The 12,462-nt window shown below is 41.5% G+C and overlaps 1 protein-coding gene across 2 annotated transcripts in view; it reads right to left on the minus strand.

Annotated features, from left to right (window-relative positions):
• Positions 1–12,462, minus strand: part of HERPUD2 (HERPUD family member 2) — an 83,386-nt gene that overhangs the window by 65,705 nt on the left and 5,219 nt on the right. The window contains exon 2 of one of the 2 annotated variants that reach the window (XM_039239130.1): positions 12,100–12,240. The exons of the other annotated variant lie outside the window; for it this stretch is intronic. The gene's annotated coding sequence lies outside the window, so the exon portion shown is untranslated. The remainder of the gene's footprint in view (positions 1–12,099; positions 12,241–12,462) is intronic. 2 annotated transcript variants of the gene reach the window in all.

Below are 12,462 nucleotides of genomic sequence, written 5' to 3' on the forward strand. Positions count from 1 at the left end.
TCAAATAGCCAACTATTACCCTTACGATGCTGTTGTCATTATTTTCATTTCCTTCCTTCGCTAGTGCCCCAATCACCTGTTTGGCCTGCCTGCACGTGATCTTGCTCGGAGGTGGTAGTGTCTTTCCACTCCAAGACACCCCAGATGAGGTTGGCATCAACAAGTTCATATTCCTATTCTTTTTTTAATGTTTTATTTTGTATTTTTTTAAATTTATATCCAAGTTAGTTAGCGTATAGTGCAATAATGATTTCAAGGGTAGAATCCAGCGATTCATTCCTTGCATATAACACCCAGTGCTCATCCCAACCAGTGTCCTCCCCAATGCCCCTTGCCCATTTAGCCCATCCCCCCACCCACACCGCCTCCAGCAGCCCTCAGTTTGTCCTCTATATTTAAGAGTCTCTTATGTTTTATCCCCCTCCCTGTCTTTATATTATTTTTGCTTCCCTTCCCTTATGCTCATCTGTTTTGTATCTTAATTTCCACTTATATGAGTGAACTCATATAAAATTTTTCTTTCTCTGACTAATTTTGCTTAGCATAATGCATTCTAGTTCCTTCCACGTTGTTGCAAATGGCAAGATTTCATTCTTTTTGATTGCTGAGTAATACTCCATTGTTGAGAGAGTGAGTGGGGGAAGGGTAGAGAGAGAGAGAGACAGAGAGACAGAGAGAGAAAGAGAATCCCCAACAGGCTTTGCCCTCTCAATGCGGAACTCACGAGCCATGAGCTCATGACCTGAGCCAGTCAGATGTTTAACCAACTGAGTTAGCCAGGCCCCCTCATATTCCTATTCTTAACCAAATGGACGTAAAGCTGTTCTTTCACTTCCCCACGTAGCCCAGTCTTTATGACTTTGTTCTTTATCCCTTTCTGTCAAATCTTGCTACTCAGGAAGGCCACCTGAAGGCCTTGCAGTCTGATGTGATAAAGAAAGAAAGGCTGATGTGAGAAACTAGTTCCTTACACTGCGCTCAAAAGCTCATAGTAAGAAGACTGTATTACAATGAAGTGTTCATGAGCACAGGCTTTTGAAACAGACATGTCTGTCTGAGTTTAACACTTGTTCTTTCACTTCGCCATGTGATCTTGGGCAAGTTACCCTACACTGGTGAGCCCATGTTTTATCTTCTATAAAATGTGCTTAATAATAGCACCTACCTTGTGAGGTCATTCTTTCAACACATACTGAAATGTGCCTACTGTGTGCCAGGCACTATTCTTGAAGAAAGAGACTCAGCAATGGACAAACAGAAATCCCTGTCCTTGAGCCTACATTCTAGTGGAAGGCGATAGATGACAGAATTAAATAGAATACATATTATGTTAGAAAGGAAAAGGACTAGGGAGCATCAGGACAGATGCCGTTTTAGGCGGAATGACCAGGGGGGCCTGAGTGCAGAGGTGACTTGGTAGATGCAAGATAGGGGCAGGAGGGCCTCTAGGGGCCAGGCTTCCAGGCAGCGGGAACAGCCTGAGCAGAGGCCCTCAGACAGCTGCTTTCTGTCTAGTAGGTTTGAAGAGCAGCAAGTCTGGCTGAAACCCACTGAGGGTGGGGACAGAGGGAGGGAAATGAGGTCAGAGTGGCGAGAGCAGAGCAGTGGCAGGCTCAGGCTTGCATTTGAACAGGATCACTCCTGGGAAGCGGGTTGGAAACCGGGTGTAGTGATGAGGGAGAGGCAAAGCACACTGTGCTCTTCCCTCGGCGCCTGGCATGATCTAACTCTGGCGAAGAGTGCCCACTGACCGAATCCACGCATGCACACCTGACAAGGGAAGACCTCAGCTTTGTTCTCTTTTCTGCCTCTTTCTCAACCATCCATCTACTGCATGTGTCATTGGCTACCTTAATCACCCTGCTTGTAATCTTCTTCCCCTTCCTTCTCTCTCTGCTTCCTGCTCACCCCGCTGTCTGCCTTTACTTTCTCCTGTGAACGGTCTGTTCTCCAGGGTGCAGTGTTGGGATGTCCAGAGTGACATCTCTGTCATGCAGGTTGTCCTGAGGCCACGGGGAGGGCTTTGTAGCTTGGTCAGAGTTCAGCCAGGAAAAGAGAAGCCCCTCTCTGTGCTTCAGGCAATTCCTAAAAGGCCACTAATGCAGGGAGTTAGAAGCTGACACCACCACAGCTGGACTAGGAGGGGCAAAGATCAAAAGGCCATTTCCAGGAAATCAACAAGTATAGGGCTTGTAGGGAAACCACCACCAATAACCCCACAGCCTTCAGCACCAAAGCAACTGATTCTTAGAGGGAACCTCACTGATACTAGCTACCACCTTGGTGTCACAACACCAGGTAAATTGTCACCATAGGCAACAGGGGTTTTCCCGGAAGTCATTCTAACAGTAAGAACACTAGCCACGACATAGTTGAGGTTCATGAAATAACTAGACACGATGTAACACAGAAATGTCTGATGATCACTTGAATATATTCCACTAAGCCAAACTCAACATGTCGCCAGCCCAGCTTTCCCTTATCTGGAGCCCCAGGATACCCACGGCCACTCTAATCCCCCTGACAAGGTAACAGAAGGGAAGTCAGAGTGGAGAGACACAGGACCTTAACTAACCATGATTTAAAATATCTTGCTTTTGCTAATTTTACAAAACCATCTGGCTCTTTGCATACATACTTTGCTAGGTCCCTCCCAGGGCCCTCGAGTGCATGCTGTGAGTGAAGGCTCCTGAAGCTTTAGCTTCTCATGGAAAATCTGCCTCTGCCTGGAACAGAAGCAATTTACCTTCACGGGCCAGAGGGCTGACTCTGTCACAGGGAGGGGCTTAGGGTCAGTGTGAAGACTTCCCTTGGGAATTGTTTGCAGCTGTCATGTTTTACTCAGCTCAGAAGTTGCTAATAACACTGCCAGACGATTTGTGAAATTCATACAAATTTGAATTAGTAGCAAATGAGCCACTGTATGTAGCCTTTACTTTCAGACTTCTGAATCACTCCCCTTTAAGTCAATAGGCCCCCAAGTTGTCTATTCAACAAAAGTGTATTTAGGGTATACTCTGTGTGGGCACTGTGCTAAGCTTACAATGGAGAGGAAAGTAACCATGAACTCTGACTTTAAGGGGCCTTCAGGGGAAGACACAAATAATTAGTCAAGTCAGGGACTCAAGGGGGTCCCACTGAGACTGTGGACAAGTGATCCTAATCTACCTAGTGCACTAATAGGAAAGACTGAATGATTGATTCATTCTTTCAGCAATTTGGGGGTTGTCTACTCTTTACCTGCACAGTGCTCAGGGCCAGGATAAGGGCAAGCAAAAGCTGTAGCATCCCTGCCTTTCCAGAACTGTCTCCTGGAAGACACATTATCACAGAAGCAGATTGCGTTTATCCGTCCTGATGACCAAATAATGGCCTCCATGAAGGGGCAATGCAGGTAGCACAAATGAGCAGTGTTGAGGAGGCTTGGTGCCACAGGACAGACTGTCAGGAGGGGCCAGCGAGCACCGAGAACCAGAGGCAGAGCTAACGGATGAGCGGGAAGGCGGCAGAGCTTGTGGGAGTCTCCTAATGAAAGGAGCTGCAAGAACAAAGGCCCAGGGGAAACCGAAGTGTAGGAGGGAGAAAAAGACACAAAGAGGCCAGCGTGGCTGAGGGAGCTCCAGGGGAGGACGGGAGAGAGTATGGATACGTGCGGCTGGAAAAATGGGCCCGGGCTGGTATGCCTAAGACCAGTGGGAGCCCCAGAAGTTTCTGAGTCGTGGAGAGACACGGCCCGGTTGACCGTAAATGGATGGCTCTGGCTGCAGTGAGAATATTGGATTACCAAGGCTGCCTTGGCAGTAGCTGCATCCTAATTACTTCCCCCTTTCTCACTTTCCTTTCCGGTAGCCACAGAGATTTAAATAAATGCATGCCAGATACTCAGCTAGAAGCACCCGACAATGAAGGGCTGTGTGGCTTGGGGAAGAGCACACTGCCTTCAGTCAGGCAGACGAGGATTAGATCTTCCCTCCATCTCCAGGAGACTGGTGGCTCCGGCTAGTCCCTCGCCCTCCCTAAAACCCACTTTCCGTCCCCTCTGCAACCTGGGGATAGCAGTGCCCACCCCACGGCGTTAACGAGCATCAGAAAGAGTGTGTGCAATTTACCTGGCGTTTGGCAGAAGTCTGGACACACCAGCTGCTATTGGAAGTGATTGCAATGTAGGCACGTTTGTCAGAGGAAGAGTTCTAACCAAAAGGAATGTTTGCTCACAAAGGCACCGGAATACAATGCAATCTCTCCTATTAAAAATATATAAATGCATGCAATATTATATATTCATGTGACTAGTACCTTTCACAGACAACTGTCTAATGAAATCTTCCTAACAGCAGTGTTGGGAGGCAAGTCTATGTTATTTATGCGGTGAAAATATACACTTGTATGATAAAGTTTAAAAGTTTTCTCACTACATTGTATTGTGCCTGACTTGCCTTCTCTCCAGACTTTTCCTGTTTGCAGTTCTCCTGTAGAGAAACTGAACTCCTTTGTTAGACTGTGCATCCCCCAGACTGAACAACATTAGCTTCTCAAGAATGATGTTATTTATTTCTGTGTCTCCAGAGCCTGCTGAAGGTCCTGGCCCTCAGTAGTAGGTGCTCAGTGACTCCTTGCACAGGGGGAAAATAGGTAAAAAAAAAAAAGAAAAAAATGGATGCCTTTATGAATCTGGCAATTAGATTTTATGAACCAAAATCAAGGCACATTGTCTCTTCCACAGAATATGAATGTCTTAGAATTCGTGGCATGGGATTTTTGAACGCCACATCATCCTGGAACATTCAGGATATGTGATGGGCACATACCTCAAATAGCTGAATCTTTTTTTTAAAAAGCTATAACAAGTTCCCCTGTGAACTGTATTGCACTAATTATTGAGTACAAAAATTGTTCCAGGGGCACCTGGATGGCTCAGTCGGTTAAGCATCCGACTTCAGCTCAGGTCATGATCTCACAGTTAGTGAGTTCAAACCCCACATCAGACTCTCTGCTGACAGTTCTCAGCCTGGATGGAGCCTGCTTTAGATTCTGTATCTCCCTCTCTCCCTACTCCTCTCCCGCTCGCTCGCTCTCTCTCTCTCTCTCTCTGTCTCAAAAATAAGCATTAAAAAAAAATTGTTCCAAGTCCTTTGTTCATAGTAGAAGGAACCATCTAGAAGACTTAAAGGATTTCTGTTTAACTGTTGACACAAGGACTCAGGATCAGCTTTTCTCTTATCTCACTCACTGTAATTAATTAGCTGCCCCGACAAGACCTTTACTGGCACAAAAAGAGCGAGTGAGACAGCTATACATTTTGTTTGTTAAGCACAGCTGAGCCGAGCTCAACAGAGTGTCGATTCAAAAGAGGGAGATAAAATATGCAGCAAAGTTGGGGACAGGGAACAAAGAACCCAGTATGACAATTGAAAGGAGAGCTAAACAAGCATTCAGAGTACCATCAGGAAGGTAAAAAGCCTTGAGAGTCTAGAAAGAAGAGAAACTGGAGGGGCAAGCCTGAGAAGAGCTAGAGGGACAAATTCAAAATCAATGGAGAAATGTTAAGACTTTGTGTTTAAAGGAATATTTTTGCAAGTCAGGTTTATTGAAATATAATTTATGTACTATAAAATTCACCCCTCTCAACGTAGAGTTCTATGAGTTTTAAACATGACACACAGTATGTAGTTACCACCACTGTCAAGGTATAGAGGAGTTCATCATCCCCATATTCCCATTTGCCACTTTGTCATCAACCCCTGCCTCACCCTTAGCTCCTGGCAACCACTGTTACATTTGTCTGCTTTAAAGGAATTTAATCTATTTTTATTTTTTAATGTTTATTTATTTTTGAGAGGGGGACGGGCAGAGAAAGAGGGAGACAGAGCATCTGAAGTGGGCTCCATGCTAACAGCAGAAAGCCAGATGTAGGGCTTGAACCTGAGAACCTGGAGATCATGACCTGAGACGAAGTTGGATGCTTAACCAACTGAGCCACCCAAGTGCCCCCTGCTTTAATGGAATTTAATAACAGGACTTAAAACAGGAGAGAAAAGGAACAGGTTTTTTTTTCCCCTGCCACACACTCACTTCCTACACCCTTCAGTAGCATCATTTTTATAGCTTGTTTGGGAAGGAAGTTCGTTATGCCTATTTCCCAGTTGGAAGATGACACTCAAAAAAAAAAAAAAAAAAAACTGTTTAGCTGGTAAGAGAGCAAAGATTCAAACTCAGAGTTGACCTAAACTGTCAGCGTCGTTTATCTCTGAGTGTTAGATTATAGATGATTCATTCTTTCTTATATGTTATTTGTATTATCAAAGTTGTTGACAATGAGCTTATGCTACTTTTAAAACCAGAAAAAAATACTTTTATAAATAAATATATACTATATAAAATACCTGATTCTAAAGCCTATTCTCTTAGCCAAGCAAAGGGGGGAAGGTAGGGAAAATAGTTCAGGAGAGAATAAAGGAAAGGCTCCTCTGGGCCCCAGGCACCGGTTCAGAATTGACTAGACCAAAAATACCTAAGCACAGCTTTGCTCTGTCTCTAGATCTCATCACAATCTAACATCTCCATCGTCAAAAAGTTCTCCAGCACAAATGCCCTACCAAAGTGCTGAAGATGAGCCCTGGAAGCCGATAAAAATCCACTGAGACAACTCCAGACCCAGCAGACATCATTTTTATAGCTTGTTTGGGAAGGAAGTTTATTATGCCTATTTCCCAGTTGGAAGATGACACTCAAAAAAGACATCTTCCTGCCTCATCTCCAAAGACCAGGTAAGAACAAGCTAAAGTGAATGTAAACAGCAGCCCTTTCACATTTAGAGAGATAGGAAACAATATTAAATCCAGGCTAAAGGGAGCACAGGGCACCTTTTATTGGAGGAATAAGGGACCGTATTCAAAAATGAGAATGTTGGGGGAATATTTATCCATCACAGTGCCACAAGAGACTCATGAAGGCATTCTCTGATGATCTTTAAGCAAAATCTATTTATTTCCTGTCCCAAAAAATATTTGATTTTTTTAATATTTATTTAAGAGAAAGAGAGAGAGAGATAGCAGAGTAGAGGCAGAGGGAGAGGGCAAGAGAAAATGCCAAGCAGGCTCCATGCTGTCAGTACAGAGCCCAATGCAAGACTCCATCTCACGAACCATGATCATGACCTCAGTCAAAATCATGCGTCAGATGCTTAACCAACTGAGCCACTCAGGTGCTCCCCAAAAATGTTTAATGGGACTTACAAAAAATACAAAAAAAAAAAAAATAACGTTAACTATACTGGAATTAACATTAAATTGAACTAAATTAAATTATTAAAATAAAATAAAATAATAAAACAAGGAAAAAATAGTTTAGACACAGAACTGGGTACCCAAATGGAAAGGCAATGAACCTTGACTTCTTACACGATTCACAATTAATTCAAGAGGGATCACAGAGATAAATGTAAAAGTGAAAACTAAAACTTTTAGAGGAAAAAAGAGGAGAATATCTTCACAAGTTGTGATAAGCATAGGTGTCTTAGACAAGACACAAAAAGCAACAACTATTTAAACAATAGTAAGTCAGATTATACTAAAATTTAAAATTTTTGCTCTTAAATAGTGTTAATTAAAGTGTTAAAGTATCCACAGATTGATATAAAATATTTGTAAAAACATGTATCTGACAGGGGGGCCTGGATGGCTCAGTTAGTTGAGCACCCAACTTCAGCTCAGGTCATGATCTTGAGGTTTGTGAGTTAGAGCCCCAAGTTGGGCTCTGTGCTGGCAGTGAGAAGCCTGCTTGGGATTCTATCCCTCTTCCTCACTTGTGTTCTTCTTTTTCAAAATAAATAAATAAGCTTAAAAAAAAACATATATCTTCCTGACAAAGAATTAGTACTGGATTATGTAAAGAACTATATCTCAAAAATAAAAAAAGTAAATAAACGTATAAACAAGCAATTCAATTTGGATCGACGTGAATAGACACTTCACAAGGGAAGATACATTAAAGGCTCAAAAGCAGTTTAAAAGATTCTCAATATCATTACTCGTCACGGAAATACAAATTAAAGACACAGTGAAATACCACTACTCACATCAATGGCTAAAATAAAAATGACTGACAACACTGAATGTTGGGAGAACATAGAACAACCCAAATTCTCAAACGCTATTGGTGACCCAACCACTTTGGGAGAATATGTGACTGTTTTCTTATGAAACTAAACATGCATCTACCCCATGACCCAGCAATTCCATTCCTAGGTGTGTGGCCAAGAGTTATGAAAGCATTTCCATCAAAAGACTTATACAAAAACATTCACAGGAGGTTTAATTGCCAACCAAATGGAGGTACATTCACACAATGGAATAACAATCAGCAAGGTAAAGAAACAAATTCTGATATACATAATAGTGTGAATGAATCTTTGAAATGTTGTGCTGAGTGAAAGAAGACTCATATAAGAGTACCTACTGTGTGATCCCATTTATATGAAGTTGTAAACCAGGTAACACCAATCTAGGGTGGGAAAAATCTCAGAACAGTAGTTGCCTCTGAGGTTGTAGGGATAGAAGAGACATAAGTGAATGTGATGGCCTGATGAGGATATTCTGTATCTTGATAAGAATTTGTGTTATATGAGTATGGATGGTGTACTTGAGGTGGGTGCACTTTGTTTTATGTAAATTTTAATTTAATAAAGAACAAAAAGAACCATAACCAAATATTGAGCTTTAGTAAATGATATGCATACTAAAATATTTAGGGGTAAAGTGCATAGATGTTTGCAATTTACTTTGAAAAAATAAAAGAGATGGTTACATGGATAATATATGATAAAGCAAGGACAATAAAAACTTCATTGTGGAATCCAGATGGTGGGTATATGGATTTTAATGATAAAATTCTTTCATCTTTCTTAGATACTGGAAAAAATTTATAATAAAGTTTTGGGGAAAAATAGATAAGGATTTGGGAGAAAGGAAAAATGAGGGCCAGACAAAAAGGATGAAACTCAGGTTAGAACCTCATAAAGAACTACAGATTTGTCTTTGATCTTCCTAAGAGCCAAAGCAAAAGAAAAACCACTCAGTTACATGATTAGCAATGCCCATATGATTTTCTTTTTTACTTTTGTAGAGCGCCACTTTCCCTGAAGCAAGTTTTCACATATAATGTGGTTATTACGGCAATTAGGTAGTACAAGGACGTGACTCAGAGACTTCTTAAACAAACAAAAAGTTCATTTCTTCCCCATATAATAGTCTATAGGTAGTGTTCTGGGACACTGCTCAAGGGAAATCAGGTGACTGGCACTCCAAAATTCTGTAACATAGAAAATGGCTGCAGTGATTTTATCCAGGAAAAAAAAATATCCAAAGATATAAAAACACTTGAAAAATCTCTAAGAAATATTCTAACACTTGTCTCATTGATCTACTTCAGTGAATCCTGTTAAATTCATTTTTCTCTGAACATGTACCATATGCTACATACCATAGGGAATGATAATAATAACTTTCCTGTGCCATATTTCAACAATTCTAAGATGCATAATTTCCCCCCACATTTTGGCATCTCTGAAATCAGGATGGGTTGTAATCAATGCCATGTTGTAATTGGTAGGACTTTTTTTCTTAATGGGACACAAAATAATAGTGTTTCTTCGATCAGTGGTGTATGTTAGATTTAACAAACCACAACATCTAGTGCTTCATGGTTCAAAATATTTTCATCCTATTTGAGTCTCACAACATCGTACTTTGGTGAGATCGGTAGTCATTTCTATTCCAAATATGGAAATTGAGATTCAGAAAGTTTAAATGTCCTTTCCAAGGTCCTCGACTAGACTATGATGAAGCCATAAATCCAATCTGAGGTCTCTAAGTTTGAAATATTCTGTTTTCTCCCAAAATCACACAAAATATTTAGAGAATAAAAACTCCATGGAAACAGGGAAAGTATTTTATTCACTACTATAGCATCAGAGTACAAAACATTACTTGGCACATAGTATTTAATAAGTGTTTGTTGAATAAGTTAATATTACAGAAGGGAATGAATGGTCAGAAGGGAAAGAGCCTGTGGGCTGTATGTAGTGGGCTGGGAAGTTTACATGGAGGATCACTACGCTGCCATCTTTTCTCCACTTTGATGTACTTCTCATCCATCACTCAAACAGCACCCTCTTCATGATGCCTTCCTCAGGTTGAGCTAAGTATATTTGTTCCCTAATAACCTGAGAAGCAGCCCAGTTTTGGGCAGAGTGTACTGAGTTTTGCATGAGAAGATCTGGTTTTAAATCATTTCTGATTTTTAACCACCCTTTAGCATTAAATTTGGGGAGAAATTACTTAACTTTCTTGAGCTTCAATGTTCTTATCTGCAAAACTGAATAATAGAACTTTCCAGACTGCCTCAAGGTGAGGCTGCAATGAACCCAGATATGAGAATGTACCTTGCATGTAATAGAGGCTCAATAATATTGATTCTCTAAGCACTTGCATTTTTGCACTTCACGTTTTCCCCCCACAAGATTGTAGGTTACTAAAAGAACCCCATTTGGTTTATACCCGCCTCTTCAGAGCCCTGGAGGGTAACAGACATATGCTAAATACCCTCAAATAGTTTCAAAGTTCCTTCATTCACTTATTTAGTCTATAAATACTTTTTGTGTGCCTGTTATGTGCCAGTCCTTGCTCTAGTTGCTGATGCTACAATAATGAACAAAAATAAAAAATATCCCCACCACTGTGGGGGCAGACGGACAATACATGAATAAATAATGTACGGTAGTAAGTGCTATAGAGAAAAATAAAACAGGGATAGGATTTGGACGTCAGGGGACGGGAATTGACTCATAATAATAACTTGAGTGTTAAAAACCTTACTTGTGATGCTAGAATAGAGACTTCAGGAAAACCAGGGGGAAATCACACAGATTTCTGGCTTAAATCTGAAGAGCAATATAAATATCTAGAGGAAAAAAATAGGAAGAAAAATATCCTAGAATGTGGGCATATTTACCCAAAAACTTAATAGAATCAAGTAGAAGGCTTCCTTGAGCAATATTAAATTGACCAGTCTACCTGGAGTATCAAGACCTAGACTGTCAGGAAAAGAATTTGTATTTTATGTTACCGACAATGGTGAACCACTGAAGGCTTCTGTTTTTTTATGTTAATTTATTTTTGAGAAAGAGAGAGAGCACGTGCGGGGAAAAGGCAGAGAGAGAGGGAAACATAGAATCTGAAGCACGATCCAGGCTCTGAGCTATCAGCACAGAGGCTGACGCGGAGCTCGAACCCATGAACTATGAGATCATGACCTGAGCTGAAGTTGGAGTCAACCAATTGAGCCACTGCGGCACCCCAACCAAAGGCTTCTGAGCAAGTAAGTGTGAAAGGATCCAAATAGCACTACAGGAAGCTTAATCAGGTGGACTAAGCCATGCAGGAAGCATAAAAGGGTAGAGATAGCAGTTCCATCTCTGAAACCTTGAGTGTGACTTTACAGGGTTTTTAAACAGAATATGCTCAGTGAACAGTTGGAAATGCAGGCCCAGAGTTAAGAGTGAGGTGATGGCTTGAGATTTGGGACATGCAGCCATCTAAACCCTGACAGCTGATTGTCATCATCTCCCAAGAGTCCTGACTCCATCTGCAAGCAACAAACAGGTCTTGCTAGAATTTTACTCCTGGCCTGAAAATGAGTAGAACATTCCTCTTTGGAATTTTCCAAGTTTGGCTGAGACTAGACAATCAGAGTCAGTGGTAATGAGAATGATATGCAGGACCTGATGGGGAGACATGCCAGCAAATTAAGTAGGAAAAAAAAAACCCTGAAAGGTGGGGAACAATGTGTGTTGGAGAGCTCAGACTCTCGAGAATTCTGGAAGAATATATATCATGCCAGATGCTTCGGCCTTATGGGAGGGCTTTTGTTTAAAGGCGTGCTGTGTGAAATGATTTAGACACCCTTCAAAAAAGCAACATGCCTATGATTCATCCTGTCTGAAAAAAACATACAGACCCTCGCATGGGACTTTTCAACACAGCACTGATTGGAAATAACAGAAGTGACTGACCTCTTTGCCATTTGGAATGATACACCTACCAGTGAGCAGGAAGGGGGGCTGTGGACCCCAAAGAGTGAGGTTTGTAAACCGTGGGGAGAACAGTTGCGAGAAGCAGTTGCAGCTTTATATAAGATCCTTGAGTCCCACTGATGTGTTCATGGCTGTGTGACAATGGAAATCTACCACGGAGAAAAGAGAAAAGAAAACATTATCAAAATAAACTTGGTTCTCCCTGAGAAAAGCAAAAGGCTGCCATCTTGCCTGGAATCCTGCTCAGGTGCACTGTGTGCCTGTAATTAGCCATTGGCTTCCAGGAAGACTAGAGACCAAAGAGATGCAAAGAGAAGGGCTTCTTTTCTTGAAATGTCCTATCTTAGCCCAGGAATCTGTAAATATGTTGC

Source organism: Hyaena hyaena, unplaced genomic scaffold (genome assembly GCF_003009895.1).
Source record: "Hyaena hyaena isolate Hyena2069 unplaced genomic scaffold, ASM300989v1 scaffold_153, whole genome shotgun sequence".
Taxonomy (NCBI): domain Eukaryota; kingdom Metazoa; phylum Chordata; class Mammalia; order Carnivora; family Hyaenidae; genus Hyaena; species Hyaena hyaena.